Raw genomic sequence first — 16,969 nt, 5'->3', positions numbered from 1 at the left:
TTTGGCAAAGAGCTAAGACTGAGCCTGTGCCTCCCTGCCTTGGTTACTTATATATCTGTGAATCAGGACTGAAGAGCAGTCAGTGAGTATATTAACTAATATGGTAAACAATCACCATAGGGATTTTCACTGGTACTTTACCAAAAGCTTCTAGGGAAGAGATGTTTCTATCCTTCCATCCACCAGATCCATTCTATGGATGGACTGACCACAGCACTTAGAGACCAGCATCCACCAACCATGATGTCTAAATAGCCTGAAACTCCTTTTGATTCTCTAGCCCCCTAAAGAGGCAGAAAGTGGTCTCCAACCTTGTCTGCCCCTATCTTGGCATGAAGTTCATTCGGATTCAGTTCTGAGGCTCTGATTCTATAGGCTCTGAAGTTTTGTGTTGCTTTGAAATCACAGAGCACCCTTCCAAACCCCTGTGCATTCACTGTCCCACAGTTAAGCCCAGGAGACCAACAGGTAAGGTTTAGGCATGTAGTCAAATATGTATAAAACTATCACCATTCCTGAAAGAATAATTCCAGGTGTGTACTCAGCTTCAGTATAAACCAGGGCACATCCAGCAAGCCTAGAGCATGACATTGGACTTGGGTAAAATAAGTCCAAAACATGCTCGCTTTCTTGGTTCCCAGTTAAACACCTAAGACAAATTACACGGATGCAAAACACATATGAAGAAGTGAAAGCATAAGGCAAAACCCACAAAGGAACAAAAATCACTAATGTCAGTAATAAAAATACCATGGTATTTTTTTTTCACTGAATTAGTCAGAACTCTATCAGTCGTTGGTGACCAAAATGCAACTCAAATTAACTGCTACCAAAAAAAGGAGTTAATCTCTCAGTTCATACATTTAGAAATTCAAGGGTTCAGATGTGATGGCTTCATTGATCTCTCCACAGTGATGCATTCAATGATTCCAAAGAACTAACTGTTTCATGCTTGTTTCTATTGCTTGTAACTTTCAAAGGAAAAAGAGACCCTCTCTCACCTAAGAGTTTCAGGAGAAGTCCCAGGGTTACTAGCTTGAGCTGAGTGCCCATCTCTAAGCTTGTCACTGCACATGGGGGATGGAATATGCTTATGAGGCCCTACTCCTGGTCCCAAGATGTGGGCAGTCTTATCTGCACAACACTAATCAAAAGTGGGAATTGGGACAGTTCCCCAAGGGAAAAGCAGGGACGTAAATGCAAAGTAGGGGAAAAGGATTTTTTGTTTCATTTTGTTCTATTTTGACAAATAACCACACTGGCTACCAAGACTCGGATGGTATTATGAAGAATGAACTTGGAAATATCTAAAAGTCTCTGGACCCTCTGTGGGCCCTCTGTGGCATTTGTTCTTGAGCTCCAAGATCCAAAACTATACCAACCAGAAGACACAATGTCCATCATTTATTTTTCTAACAACTGTTTATTGAGTGCCGCCCCAGAGTGAGTTAGTGGGGGTACAATGGCAAGTAAGAAATACACATGTGGTAAGAGATGGGGTGGGGAATGATAATAGCAGTGCATGCTCAGCAAGCATCTTTAGGTGAAAGACTGTGATAAACATATATTTTTAAGGGTGTTATGGGGGCACAAAGGAAGAAATCCTAGCCTAGAGTTGGGGGATCATGGAATGCTTCTAGAGGAAGTGAAATCAAAGCTGACATTTGAAAACTGGGTAGGACTTAAGCTAGTCAGAGGGGGAAGTCAGGTAGTTCAAGCAAAGGAAATAGCACGTGCAATGTCCCCCAAACAAGAAAAAGTACAGTGTTTTAAAGGAACAGAAAAGCTTACATAAAACCAAATCATTTATTAATATAAATATCCTCAAGGGTGAAAACTGTATCTTACTCAACTTGTGTTGTGATCTCAAACAGGTCATTTGAATCCTCTGGGTCTCCCTCACAAAGTTGTTATAAGGATCAAAAGTAATGATGCATGTGAAATACTTTGTAAATTTTAAATCCTCTACAATGTAAGGCACGTGTAGAGAACTAAAAGAAACACACAGAATCATAAAATCCTGAGTGACTAAGAAAGATGACTTGCTCTACATCTGTGGGTTTCTCAAGAAAAACATGCTATCGCTTTATGATGTTTGTTTGGTTACTAAGGCCTCCTTTTACTCACTGGATGGTTTAAACTTTAGTCTATATTATAGTTAATAGACTTATAACTTATAGTCTGTATGCAATGAAGACAGAGCCACATGTTCTCCTCATCAGCAGCCAGAAATTTAACAAGAGGAAGTGGGGAACATGGAAGAGTATGCTCCCTAAACAATGAAAATGCTCAAAAAATGTGGGTTCCACACAGTGTTGTAAAAGCATCATTGGCAGGATAGAGGGATCCTAGATTTTAAAAGGAAAGGAAGAGAAAGTTCTCTTGCTAATGTTCTAAGAGTATAATCAACGAGAAAGATGTACTTGGAAGATATCTGAAAGGGAAAGAAGAAAATACATGGCATGAAATGACTACAGCAGGTCTCAAACCATGAATGTATGAGAAGTACAGGAAATGGTTTGGGGACTCATACTCTCAAAACGTCAACATAAGGTATGTTTAAATTGTAACTTAGGCCAGAGAGTCATGAATAATCAGTTTGTCTTGGAGAATTCTGGAATTATAAACAAAAGGATACAAATCATGGCCCAAGGTAAATATTGACATGACTGAAGAGGGACTAGAAAAACTTTTAATGAAGCCAAAAATACTGCATCTGGGGAAGATGTTTCACATTCTTATAATAAACACTCGGATACAAGAAGTTTGAGGACGATGGTGAGGAATTATTGTCCAGTGGGTTGAAAAATTGATTTAGAACAAAAGTTTTTTCAAATTTAAAATAGTAATACTATGAAAACACAAATATTAATATTTAAAACCATGTTATTTCTTAAAATAAAGGTAATTCTCTCTGCCAAACACCTATTTGCCCAAAATATGAGAAGATTAGTATTCACATCCTCAAAGAGCCACCCAATTCATACTGTGGCAGATGATGTGCTGAGGATTCTTCCTCAACTCCCAGCTGCCCAGGGGCAAGGCAGTCTGGGAAGTCCCTCCTGCCTAGGCACCCCCGCCCCCGGCCCCACAGTGACAAACTTCCTCATCAGCTGAAACACATCCCCATCAAGGAGACTGAAGGAAGAACTGTGCTCATTCCCCCAGGTTCATACCTTGTTTCCTTCCAGAGGATGTTCAGGTAGGGTAACCTGAAACTTAGAATAAACAGAAGCCCTTTATTGCTGCTTAGTGGGAGCCAGTGTAGGATCTTGTCAGCAGAACGGCACCATGGCAACCAGTTCTTCAAAGCAGTTTTTAAAAATACAAGTCAAATTTCATCTGGAAACATCCCAATTACCCAATTAGACTAAGCTGTGAAGTCTTTTAGAATAATCTCAGATCATAAGTGAGTGAATAGCTCAAACCCAAACCATTGCTTTCTGATACTCAGAAAATGCAAGTTGTGGGTTCTGTATTCTGGTAGGAAGACAGTTCTCTATTAGCAGGAGGAATGAGACCAATCTGCATTTCCACAAGGTTCTCAATGCTAACATAATATAGGACTATATCCCATTGGGAGCCATGAGATTCTGGTTTTATTTTTCTAACCTTACAGATGGGAAAACTAAGGAACTATAAGTAGTCTCGTCCTCAACAGGACACAGAACAAGGCTGGGGTGGGGTGAATCTGGCTTTCTCTTGCTCTCTGTGTGTGTGTGTGTGTGTGTGTGTGTGTGTGTGTGTGTGTATAGCTCCAAAGAGTTGGCATATTCAGGCTCCAAGCCCTGTAGATTTCATCTCTGAGATGATTCTACCTTTCACCTCCCTTCTCCACTTTTTCTTGTACTGGTCAGAAATGTTCAGTGTTGACCACCTGGGCCACTGTCATCTTCTCATGTTGTTGCTAAGCATGCCTATGAATGAACAGGTCAGATCATGGGTCCCCAATTCTCAAAGGACCAAAGCTTTCCTGTAGCCTGTAAAAAAAAGTTCGCTTGATGGCTTTCAAGGTCTCCTCAATGTCACAGATTAATAGAGTAAAAGAATTGTCCACTACACCCTCACCCACTACCCAGCACACCACGAGCCATAAGCACTCTCCCCAGTTTCCTGAGATGTTCTGCCAACCTAGAATTAACCTATCTACTTAGGATTCTTATCAGTCACTCCTCAAGGCCCAGGCCCAGATAATGGCTGTTTCTGTAACCCCTTACAAGTGTATCTCTAAGACCTGAGAGACAATTGTCATATGCCAGGCTCTGTGCAAAAGCATTTTCTATGCACTGTACCATTTCATCCTCACAGTTACCCTATGGGATGAGTACCCCCACTGACCACATTTCATGGATGAGAAAACAGAAGCATGAAGTGCAGAGGGGACATGGCTGTCATCACAGATGGTAGGTGGCAAGCCTCACTCCAGAGCACTGGCAGTCCCTTGGCTGTGCTCTCCCTCTTTGGAGGTGACATTTGCTCTGCACCCCCACTCTACTTTGACCCTCAAATGAAGCACATTTATTTCCCTCTCTTCTCTTTGAAAGGTGAGAGGCAATACGTATAGTGGTATGTCTCTCTGGGCCCAGTTTCCTCATCTGCAAGATGGAGATAATAACTGATTATACAGTGTTGTTTTCTAAGGACCACATGAGCTACTGCGTTAAAAGGAAACACTTGGAACTATGCCTGGCACACAGCAGGCACTGGATGAATATCAGATATTAATTGATTAGACTAGTGTTTCTCCAGCAAGAATTTGAGCTCCCCTGTCCAGCTTATCTTGGTATTCCCCAAACCCCCGAGCCTAATGTAGTGCTCTGCACAAGTTGGGCTCTAGGTAAATGGCTATTCAAATATTAATTGAATTTGTCATTATGAATGGATGCAATGTATTGATCACTCCTCTTCCTGTCACAGTTAAAATAAAACCCAAGGTCTCCACTCTACCCTACCAGGCACTCTCTACTCTGGCATTTGACTACTGGCTCCACTTCATTTCTTCCTTTCTCCCTCTCCCTCCATCCACTTCCACCACCCTATGATCATCCTGCCTTTCCTCAAATGCACCTAACACATTCCTTCTCAACAGCTCTGCTTTAACCTCTCCCTCACTCTGCTATATTTTTCTTAGAAATTGACAGTTTCTTACATATCTATTTATGCATTTATTATCTATCCTCCCCATTAGAATGGGCACTCCATGAGGGCAATAACTTGTCTGGCTCACTGCTATATTCCATGTGCCCAGACAGTGAGTGGCACATAGCTGATGTTCATTAATGATTGAATGAATACATGAATGAACAAATCAATTTCTAAATCCCGCAACAATGAGGAAAGGTACATGCCATTTTACAGATTAAAAAAATAAAAAACTGGGGCGTCTAGGTGGCTCAGTCAGTTAAGTGTCCAATTCTTGACTTTGGCTCAGGTCATGTTCTCATGGTTTGTGAGTTCAAGCCCTGCATCGAGCTCTCCATTGACAGTGCCAAGCCTGCATGGGATTCAGTCTCCTCCCTCTCTGCTCCTCCCTGACTCATTTTCTCTCTCTCTCTCTTTCTTTCTCAAAGATAAATAAACTTAAAAAACTAAAAAATAAAAATAAATGGAAAATAAAAAACTAAGATCAAGCAATATTAAACAATTTTCCCAAAGGCATACATTTAGTAGAGTCAGAACTTGATCCCAAAATTCATTCCAGTGTCTCCTAATCTTAAGGCATTCGGGTACCACCTTTAAGAGCTTTGCCATATTCTACATAACATCTGAACTAATATTTACCTCACATTTTTATTTAAGTCACTTATACCTTATGCAAATAAACTTATTTTAAAAGAAAAGCAATGATTTCCATGGAATAAATCACACTGAAATAGATGTGTATCCATTAAAATTCAAAATATTCATCAGTGTATTTTGAAACAGGGCCATGCCTGCTGCATTTGAAAACACACACCCTGCCTCTTTCTGCATAACCCAGGGGGCTGGTCCTGAAACCCTCTGCCCAAGGTTCAGAATCCTCTGCACCTCACAGTCTGTATTCTCAGTTCTCCTCCACTCAGCCTCCTGCTCACAAATCATTCTGCTCTTTCATGGGACAGTTCTCATTAGGAGAAAGCCAGAAAGAAACCTTTTAAACACACACACACACACACTCACACACACACACACACACACACACACACACACACACACATCCCGCATGGGAAATTCGGGTGAGCCTATGAACACTTTAACTCCCCAGATGAAAGCAAAATCAGGATACAGGGGTAGGGAGAGAGACATTAATTGAAAATTTGAGGTTGTCAAGCCATACTGAGGAAAATCTCTCCGAGTTAAAGATCGGGGACATATTTAAAAAAATAAAAAAAAAAAAATATATATATATATATATATAAAGTGGCTTCTATCAAAGCTTGATTGGTTGGTCAAAATCTCTAGTCATCCCAAAAATAATTGCCTGGAAGAAAGCACTGAATGACCTGTCTGCTTGGAAAGGAGCAGCTCGCGCCAACAGTGGAAGGCGCCCCTCCAACCATCCTCCCCTTCTGCCCATTGGGGCCCCGGCCAGGATGCACTGAATCTGCTTAAGGAAGCATATTGCCTCATTATTTTCTGCTCCGACATGCATGCATATTTCTCATGGACGTTAACTCTCAACAACATAGAGGACGTGTTTGTGCTCTTTGTTTCTGCAGCTTTTTCATCTCAATGTCAGTGTTTTATAAATATTCAGCCTATACTCCTCTTGGTGCAGATGAGGAACAAGGAAGAGGGCCATGGGCCTGCTGAGGGCGAAGCTGCTGCAAACAGGCCTGTGCCTGGATGCTCCCCTCAGTCCCCAGAGAGTCTTCCTTTGCCTGCACCCACTCCCATCCCAACTCCTTCCTGGCACCACAGTGCCATCAAAAATGCAGATATGACCACAGCTCCTTTTGGAAGAAAAGTCTTCAACATTTTCTACCACCAATGTAAGAAAACTCATCTTCCTTGATGTGATGTGTGAGGCCTCTCACACCCTAGCCCTGGCCTCCCTCCTCTTCTCAAAAATCATTCCCGTATCAGCTAGAAGCACTTCCTGGTCCCTCAGACCTCTGGGCCTGCCCATGTTGTCCTTACAAGGCTGCCTCCAAGGCCCACTTACCTCCTCTCCTCACATCCTTTGTCCACCTTGGAAACTCCTTTACCTCCTGTAAGACTCTGCTCTGTGAAGCCTTCTCTCGCCAAACCCCTGCCCAAGTCAACTGACTCAAGGAAGAGAAATGCCCAGAGCCTTAGAGAAATGTCTCCTCATTAGGCTTCAGCCCTGTGTCCAAGACCGGCTCATACTCCATCAGTTCACACAGATCTCCAACTTCCCTGAGTTTTTATGTTATTTAAATCTGTGACACACATCTGACACTTCTTTTCCACCACAAATTTGAAATAACGCCAAAAATTCTGACCAAGTCATTCTCTTCCAGGAATCTGTCCTGAGGAAATAATCAAAAAGCTGATTAAAGATTTATGAACACAGACTCTCATTGCATCATTTTTTATAATTACAAAATAAAAAAAGGGAACAACCTAAGTGTGTAACAGTGGGAGATGGTTATATAAAATATATCCATACGGCCATTAAAAATATTTTGAAGAAGGAGTGCCTGGGTGGCTCAGTCGGTTAAGCATCCAATGTCAGCTCAGGTCATGATCTAATGATTTCTGAGTTCGAGCCACACAACAGGCTCTGTGCTGACAGTTCAAACTTGCATCCTGCTTTGGATTCTGTGTCTCCCTCTTTCTCTCTGCCCCTTTCCTTCTCATGTTCTCTCTCTCTCAAAAAATTTTTTTTTAATTTAAAAAAATGTTTTGAAGAATATATAAGGACATGGAAAAATGCCTATGAAACTTAAAAAGTAGAATCTAAAATTGCATGTAAAATATGATCCCAGGTGTGTATTTGTGTGTGTGTATATATATGTGTATGTGTATACACTTTTATTTATTTTACTTTTATTTTATTTATGCTTATATAAACATATATATATATACTTTTTAATACAGAGGTGGGATATCAAAATGATGAGTACATGGACTATGATATTGGCAACATTACTTAACCATTCTTTACTTTTCCTTATCCATAACATGAGATAATAATAGAAACTTTCATGTGGGGATATCATGATTAAATTAGTAAAGAGTTCCCCAGGAGAACACAACCCCTTAGTCTCTGGGCAAAAAGGTTGGCTATAGAATCTAGCTGCTAAGAATAAGAGCACTGGGGACCAAAGAGAAAATGGTACTGCATCACCTGAGCAAGTTGCAAACTTAATTCTCAGATTTAAGTCTCAGATTTCTTATCTGCAAAATGGGGAAAAATAATTCTTGCTTCATAAGGTAGCTGGAGAAGCACATAAAATTGAATAGGGCCTGGCACATACTAGGGACTCTGGAAATGTTAGCCATCATAGTCATGACCAAAACTCAGAATAGAGTTACCCAGTTGACACAAGTGTAGTGGAAGGAACAGATTTAGGGACAGACTAACTTGGGCCTGAATCAAGGTTTTAGTCCCTACTTGAATTGTGCGTTCAAGATCAAGATCAAAGTCAAGGTTTCTTTCACTCTGCACCCTTAAGTATGCTCTATATTAACACACTATTTGAACCCTTTGGAGCACTTACCACCATTATTTCCCACTGACTTATTCTTTGTTTAGTTATATTTTATCTGTGCTCCCAATTAGATTGCAAGCCCCATAAAGGCAGGGATCAAATGTATCACATTCAGCATACCATCCCCAGGACCTAGAACAATGCCTAGAACAGGACTGTACTCATTAAATAATTCTGTGGTAAAAGAATAAAGGGTCAAATGAATGAATCAACTTTGACAAGTTACTTTAGTTGCCTTTGCCACTATGACTACCACATAATAGAAGGCAAATGTGGTGCCTGACATATACTAGGTGCTCTTCCAATATAAATTTCTTCTTTCTGGGTATTCATAAGGTTAACTTTTATCGGACTCACACATTTTCTAAAATTACTTTGACTGTCTGGACAAATTCTGTTCAGATACATCTTAAACTATTATCCCTTGTGCCTGAACAATTGCTATCTGATAAAGGGAATTTTTTGCCACAGAACAGAGCAAAAGAAGCTTTGAAACTAGAATTTTTATAGTTCACACCCCATGCATGCCAGACGCAAAAATCACTTTGAGGTGCTAATTGGTGACGTAAAAAAATGAAAAATAAAAATGTAAAAATGCAACAGTGGGTTTTGGCAGCAAGGAGAAGAGGTTCTTTTCCATCTAAAAATGGTTGTCGCCTCAATTTTTACTGCCTTAATTCATTTCTTAAGCAGAGGGCAAAAAAAAAAATTGATGATTAAGATGTGTAATGGAAAATTTTCAGAGCAGAGTAAGGAGGTGACTAGAGACCATATGTTGCCCAAGAACAGAGCCTTCAGCAAACGCTGGAGAAGAACGAATGTGCTGATTTGCATACTATTAGCGATTATGTCCCGATGAAAGAATACATCCCATTAGTACTAATGGGCATTATATACACATACGATTAAAACACCATATAACCTTTCCTGAGACCAAAAGCAAAGGAAAAGCTGATAATACATTGCTAGGGGAAAAAAAAGAAAAACAAAATGAACTGCTGGATAAGAATATTTCACACATGTCAACGTTAGAAAAAACCAGTCTTAATGTTAGCAAAGCAATGAGTCTCCGAGAATCCTATGTGAAATCATCCCCCTCTCTCAAGAATACAGAATATGTTGTGGTGGTAGCAATGAACAAACCTACAAAATAAGGTATAATGGGTCTTGTCATTTACCTTGATTCATGAAGGTCAACTCAAACAGTAAAACTTACAGTTATCATGCAGTAAACATAAGCACAACACTCACTAGAGTATTTAGCTAACAATACTGGCACAAACTGCCAAGCAAAGTTCAATACAATTCACCCAAGAGTGGTTTGGGCAAAATCTTCCATATCAGAAATAAAACATGGCCCTATGCTTCCATCAACCAGTGGTATAGACTCAAAGAGTCCTGAACCATAAATTCCACTAAAGCCAATGTTCAAAGTCCTTGGCATTCAGAAGTTCAGAAGTCAAACCCAGAGTGGGTCAGGTCAAGGGTTATAGGGAGGGTACCAGTTATTGGAGCTTGCCATAAACTCCACATGGAGACTTTTAGCACCACACAGACTTAAATTTTCATACCACACAGATATTGGGTCTGTCAAGTCTTATGGTGCGAATGGCAGGAATATTTGCACTATAGACTAGATCTGCTACAGAACCCTTTCCTGCTGGTGGCCCACTCAAAGCTGGCTGCATTCTATGTCACATAGTAAAGACACTGAAGCAGTATTCCCAAGTGTGGAACGTGCTGCCCCAGAACCCAAACATGGCTCTTCTTAGTGGTGGGAGAAGACATAATTTGTTCTTTTCTTTAGAGGTGATGCCTTGGTGTGATCTAGACTATCTGACCTTGAAAAACATCACCAATTTAGTGTTTTGCCTTCATAAAGTTTATCTCTCATCCTCTGGAGCACATATAATTTATCCAAATCTCCACTTATTTGCTGCTTTTGCTTATCCGATCCAATAAATATGATGCCATCAATGTAAAGGACCAATAAGAAGTTCTATAGTACATACAGATAGTCCAGATCCCTTCATATTTTATGGTGACAGTGAGAAGGAGAAATAACAAAACCCTGGGGCAAAAATGTCCATTCTCCATAAATGTGAAACATTTCTAATCTTTCTTATTGATGGGGATGGAAAAAAATACATTCATCAGGCCAATGACCACAGACTGGTCTACACATCTGAGGCCATGCTAACCTGTACTAACAATGATATCATATACAGCATCACAACTGCAACTGAGACCACTACTTACTTGTGACCGTGTGGTCCACTCTTGACCACCAGAATCCATCCAGTTATTATTGGGCTCAGACTGGTAAATTAAGTGGGTGGGGATACACCAACAATCCTGTATCCTTTAGTTATTTAAGAGTAGCCCCTAATCTCTGTCATTCCTCCAGCATGCAATATTTTGAAGGGGAGTAGGAAGGCAGTTCCAAAGTCTTCCATTAGAACTTATGATCCTTAGATCACAATATCTCACAGACAAAAACCAAAAACCAAAAAAATAAAAAATAAAAACCCCAATGTGATGGTTCTGCCTACCACCAAGTATATCTGTTTCAATTATATATTTGAGGTCCAGGGAAATGACCACTGGGTGGAACTAGCGGACCCACTATGGGCAAGACAAAAATTCCATTTATTAACTGTGCCCTAAACTCAGGCTAATCCATGAAGCTACTCTTTTCTTTTGAGCCTAGATAAGAGACTTAGAATCTTTCTCAACAAAGTGTTCTGGGAAATCACTAGTAATTAATTAATGTTGATATTGAACATGAAACCTACAGACCACCTTTGGATTAAAAGTTCGCTTCTTGTGGCCACAAGCTATGATTGCTTGCTCAGGGCCATGTATGGAGAATCACAAGTCAACACAGCCCCAAAGACTCTTAGTTTAGACGTCCTAGAAGCACATGGCTAATGCCATGCACCTAATACAGGATGATAAGGGCAACTGCTGAGGCAGAAGTCACAGACCATGTCTCACTATTTCCAATGCCCTCCATCTTCTCTGCCTCTTGGTAGGGTTAGGGCTAGGGTCCCCTGCATAAACTTACGCTTTAGCCTCATTTATACCTAACCTGGCCCAGTAAGGAACTCTTCAGTAGAAGTGGCCCTAGGGCATGTCAAACAATCACACAGAATAAAGCTATCACGTAGAAAACCAATTTTAGCACGAGTCATCACTTCAGTGCAAATTAGCTCTGATCTTTACTTGTCCTTACTAGGCCTTTTGTTTTACTGGAATTAAACCTTTTATTTCCACAAGCAACGTAAAGACCAACCACCCCAACCTCTCTTACCCTCATAATTTCATGATCACTTTCCTCTCTTCCAAACAAACACATGCTACTAAGAAATCAACTGACCTATTAAGAGCAAGAGAAATAGTCCCCTTGCCCAGCCCATTTGAGCCCAGTCCCTCCAAGAGCTGTCTGCTCCTAACCCTTCCCCCCTCATACCATCACCTTCTGTCTTTAAGTGGTTCATTCTACATAATGAGAGTTTTGCAAGATAAACCCTGTGGTTCTTAAAATAATCCACTGTCCTCATTAGGGTCCATCTTTTAAGGCCCTTTAACTATTTTGAAATTCTTAACACTGTCCTTGTTCCCTGATTTGTCAGTAATGCTGCCAGATACAATGTATCATTCAATAAATCCAATTGCTTGTCAAAAATAGCAACTGAATTCCCCATATTGCCAACTCAAAGCTTGATCTCCTGAAGCCCAGATACAAAAATACATTAAGCTCCACTGGGTTCAAATTGCATTTGGAGATCTTTTGCTGATAGCTGCCAGCTCTCAGGACCCTAAGGCCTAAAATCAAGCATTAGGTGAAAAGTATGGCAGAATATAGAACGTCAGGGCTAGAGGGGACTTCAAAGATCATGTAGTCCAACCCCCTTGTTTTACAAACAGAGAAAATATGCCTAGGAAGGTTAAATGATTTACTCAGTGTCACCCAGCAACTAACTTAGTGACAAGGCAAGAATTGGAACCCTCGCCTAATGGGCACCCTACACACGTACACTTGCACATGCCCGTCAACTCTTGTTATTCCAGATATTAACAACTTATCATCTTTTGGGGGCCTAGGGAAGAAATGGAGACAAATTTCCAGTACTAACTCTCCTCTGGCAATGTTATAGGTTATATTTTAATATCCCACCCGATAGCCATTTCCACTCCACCTTATTTTCCCTTATCCTGAGAGAACAAGAAAATCCAGAGGGGTAAATTATTATTATTTTCTATATATAAGTATCAAGTTCCGTCAAGGTCATAAGCAGTGTAGAACTTACAAGAAGAAGGTAAAGGCGGCTGAATTAATGTGGCTCGGGGCACCTACTGAAAAGTCTCTTTGGCTCAAAATGCTTCCATTCGCTGCCTGTGGTCTAATGGGTGCTAAGAGAGGACCTCACTGACAAAGTGATAGTTGAACAGAGACGCAAAGGAGGTGAGGGAGCAAGTCAGGTGGGAATCTGGAGGAAGCATGTTTGTTCTTGACAGAAGGAACAAAAGGGAGTGGCAGGTAAGGAAGTGGGTGGGGTTGGGAAGTGTAGGGAGAAAATCACATAGGGCCTAAAAAACCATTGGAGGGAGTTTGGATTTTATTATGATTGGTGAGCCTTCAGGGTACTTAGAAAAGGGGGGGTGGTGGTGACACGATTTGACTTACAAGTCTAAGGAACATCTAAATAATGAGAGATAACTTCACACTCACTAGGATGGCTATCAGCAAAAAGTCAGATAAAAACAAATGTTGGCAAAGATGTGGAGGAATCGTAATCCTCATTCATCGCTGGTAGAAATGTGAAACAATGCAGTCACTTTAGAAAACAATCTGGCAGTTTCTCGAAAGGTTAAGCATGGAGTTATCATATGACCCAGCAATTCCACTGCTAGTTATATACCTAAGAAAGGTAAACATATGTCCATGAAAACACTTGTACATAAATATCCATAGCAGCGTTATTCATATTGGCCCAAAGTGGAAACAACAAAAATGTCCATTAACCAATAAACAGATGAATAAAATGTAATATATCTATATAATAGAATATTACTTGGTAATTTAAAAAATAAAATACTGGGGGCGCCTGGGTGGCTTAGTCGGTTAAGCGTGCGACTTTCGCTTGGGTCATGATCTCGCGGTTCGTGGGTTCGAGCCCCGCGTCGGTCTCTGTGCTGACTGCCAGCTCGGAGCCTGGAGCCTGTTTCAGTCTGTGACTCCCTCTCTCTCTGACCCTCCCCTGCTCACGCTGTGTGTGTCTCTCTCTCTCTCCTAGAAATAATTAAAAAATATTTAAAAAAATGTTTAAAAAATAAAATAAAATAAAATAAATAAAATACTGATACATGCTATAACATCGGTGAACCTCAAACACATTATGCTAAGTGAAGAAAGCCAGTCACAAAGGATTATATACTGTATGATTCTGTTTATATGAGATGTTTAAAATAGGCAAGTGTATAAGAACAGAGCTAGATTCATAGCTGCCTGAGGATGGGAGGTGCGGGGGTGGCAGGGGAGTTTAGAATGAAATAGGAATTGACTACTGAATGGGTATGGGATTTCTTTGGGGGGCAATGAAAATGTTTTAAAATTTATTGTGCCGACAGCAACACAACTCTGTAAATATACTAAAAACCATAAAATTGTACATTTTAATAGGTGAATTATATACAGTAGTGAACAATATCTCAATTAGGCTGTTATAAAAAGTCAAGTCAGTCTATGATCGGAGCTGCTGGGTAAAACAGAGTGTCAAGGGCAGAAGCACAGAAAACAATTAGGAAGCCATTGCCAAAACAAGGTATGAGATGCTGGTGGCTGGGACCAGGGTGAGAGGCAAAGGTGAGAGAAATAATACTTAGTGAAGTATTATATACCTTTTGAAAGATGAGTCAATATCCTTCATTCTGATCTATTAAATATGAAATAGGAGTTAGAGGTAAATGTCATTTTGGGGGGTCTAGGCACCTGTACTGTGTACTGTGAAGGTGCCACTGGTGGAGGAAAACCTGAAAAGGAGCTTATGTTGGACTATGTTTACCTTGAGATCTTATTGGACATCTAAGCGCAAGTGTTGAGTGGGCACCTGAATCTGGCATCCAGGGGAGAAGTAAAAAGTAAATAATAAAATAGGGACTATATTTTGAACCATGAGATGGAATATCACCTAGAAAATAGGATAGATACAGAAGATTCTAAGGACTGAGTCCTGGCATGTGCCAAAATTTAGAGGTTGGGAAATGAGGAGAAAGCATCTAAGGATGTGGAGAAGGAGTGACTATTGAGACAGAAGGAAAAAACAGGTAAATAAGGAGTTTTGGAGACCAAGAAAGAGAATATTTCAATGAGGAGGAATTGATTATTATGTCAAGTACTCTGATAAGTCAACAAAGTTGAGGACTGAGAACTGACTAATGAACGTAGTGGTAGAAGATCATTGGTGTGACCTTCACAGGATTATTTTGGTGGCATTAATCTGGAAGCCAAGGATGGAGTGGAATGACTTCAAAAGAGGGTGAAAGGGGAGAAATTGGAGAAAAGCAGAGACAATTTGTTCACCTAGTGTTTTTGTGGAGAAGTTCCGAGAAATGGAGTGGCAGCTGGAAGATGTGTGTGTCAGGAAAGGGTCTTTTTTTTAAATGTGAAAACTCACAGCGTGTGCATATGCTGATGGGAAGTGTCCAGTGGTTGAGTAAACAGGGAATGTTGGTAGTGCAGGAGAGAAATGGCAATGACATTGGCAATGACAAGGGAGAAGAGCTGATGTCTACACCCAGGAGCATGGGCAGCCCATTCACAGTGACAGCACAGATTCAGGTAGACGGGGAAATTGGAGCGTGTAGATATCTTCTTTTGATTGCTTCTCCTTGAAACAGGCAACAAGGTAATTAGTTGAGAGTGAAGAAGGAAGTGAGGAGGCAGGAATGCCACAATTTTGAGGAGGGAGATGAGATAAAATAATCCTCCATAAAGGTAGAGAATGACCAGACCAGGTAGTTCAGGAAAATGGGTATTAATTAAAGAGCTACTGTTCATTATGTGTGTTTTCTCCAGGCACATTTAGTATGGGTACAGGCAGATAGTGGAATTTAATCAAGGCTGAGGTTTTCCAGAAGAGAACAACGAAGAGAGAGCGGGTGTAGTAGCTGATGGAATGTAAAAAATGAATATAATGTTGGCCCAGGGAGTCTAAGTTGATAGAGTGAACTGAGGACATGGAGAAGAGTGAGGGACAGTGAAAGGGTGATGGGAAAAATGGAGCAAAAGGTCCCAGTGGGGAAGAAGAGATTTGGAAGCTCGAGGAAGGAGCACATTAAGCCAATATCAGATATCACCACCTCTGCTTGAATTCATTTACAGGCACTTGTTAAATTGAATTAAATTTTAATGCATTAATACCATCAGCAAAGTTATATGGTGTATGAGTTTCCTGGGGCTGCTGTAACTGGGTGGTGGAAACAACGGAAATTTATCGTCTCGCAGATCTGGAGGCTATAAGTTCTAAATCAAGGTGTTGTCAGAGTTGATTTTTTCTTAGGGTTGTAAGGGAGAATCTGTTCTGTGCGCTTCTTCTGGCTTCTGGTAGCCTCAGGCATTCTTTGACTTAGAGATGGTGTTCTCCCCATGTCTTCAATACTCTTCCCTTTGTGCACCTCTGTCTCTGTGTCCAAACATCCTCTTTGTATCAGTCTTATTGGATTAGAGCCCATCTTAATGACCTCATTTTAACCATAGGAGCTCTGTAAAGACCCCAACTCCAAATAAGATCACATTCTGAGATACATGGAAGTTAGGACTTCAATATATTTGTTTTTGAAGGACATAATTCAACCCATAATACAGGTATCCTAATAGTAATACACATGCCGAGGAAATACACAAACAGGCATACCTGCAGGATATTTTAATCTGAGAATGTCAAACTTGAATTCAAAAAAAGTATATCTTCAGTTGTTGGATGTTCATGTGGATAGGAACCAAGTCATCCATTAGCCTTTACTCTACTCGGGGCAATAGGAAGGTGGGGGGACAAAAGTGAGGAGTGAGGAGATGGGGAAGCCAGAAAAAGTACCTAGATGATGGTCCAAGCAGAGGCACTGGAGAAAAGTCACAAAGGGGCTTTCAGTCAGGCTGCCCCAGCTATGCATCCAGAAAAACATTTCTCCACCAGGATCTGAAGCTCCCTTTCCTTCCTCAGCACCATAACTATGTAATAGGTTGGCCATTCTGTGCTATTGGCCCATGAAAGGACTGATATTCTCCCAGCCTTAGGAAGTGTGGTGCT

This window comes from Hyaena hyaena, unplaced genomic scaffold (genome assembly GCF_003009895.1).
Source record: "Hyaena hyaena isolate Hyena2069 unplaced genomic scaffold, ASM300989v1 scaffold_522, whole genome shotgun sequence".
NCBI classification, from domain to species: Eukaryota; Metazoa; Chordata; class Mammalia; order Carnivora; family Hyaenidae; genus Hyaena; species Hyaena hyaena.
The sequence above is the reverse complement of the archived record's forward strand: the minus strand, read 5'-3'. Positions refer to the sequence as shown.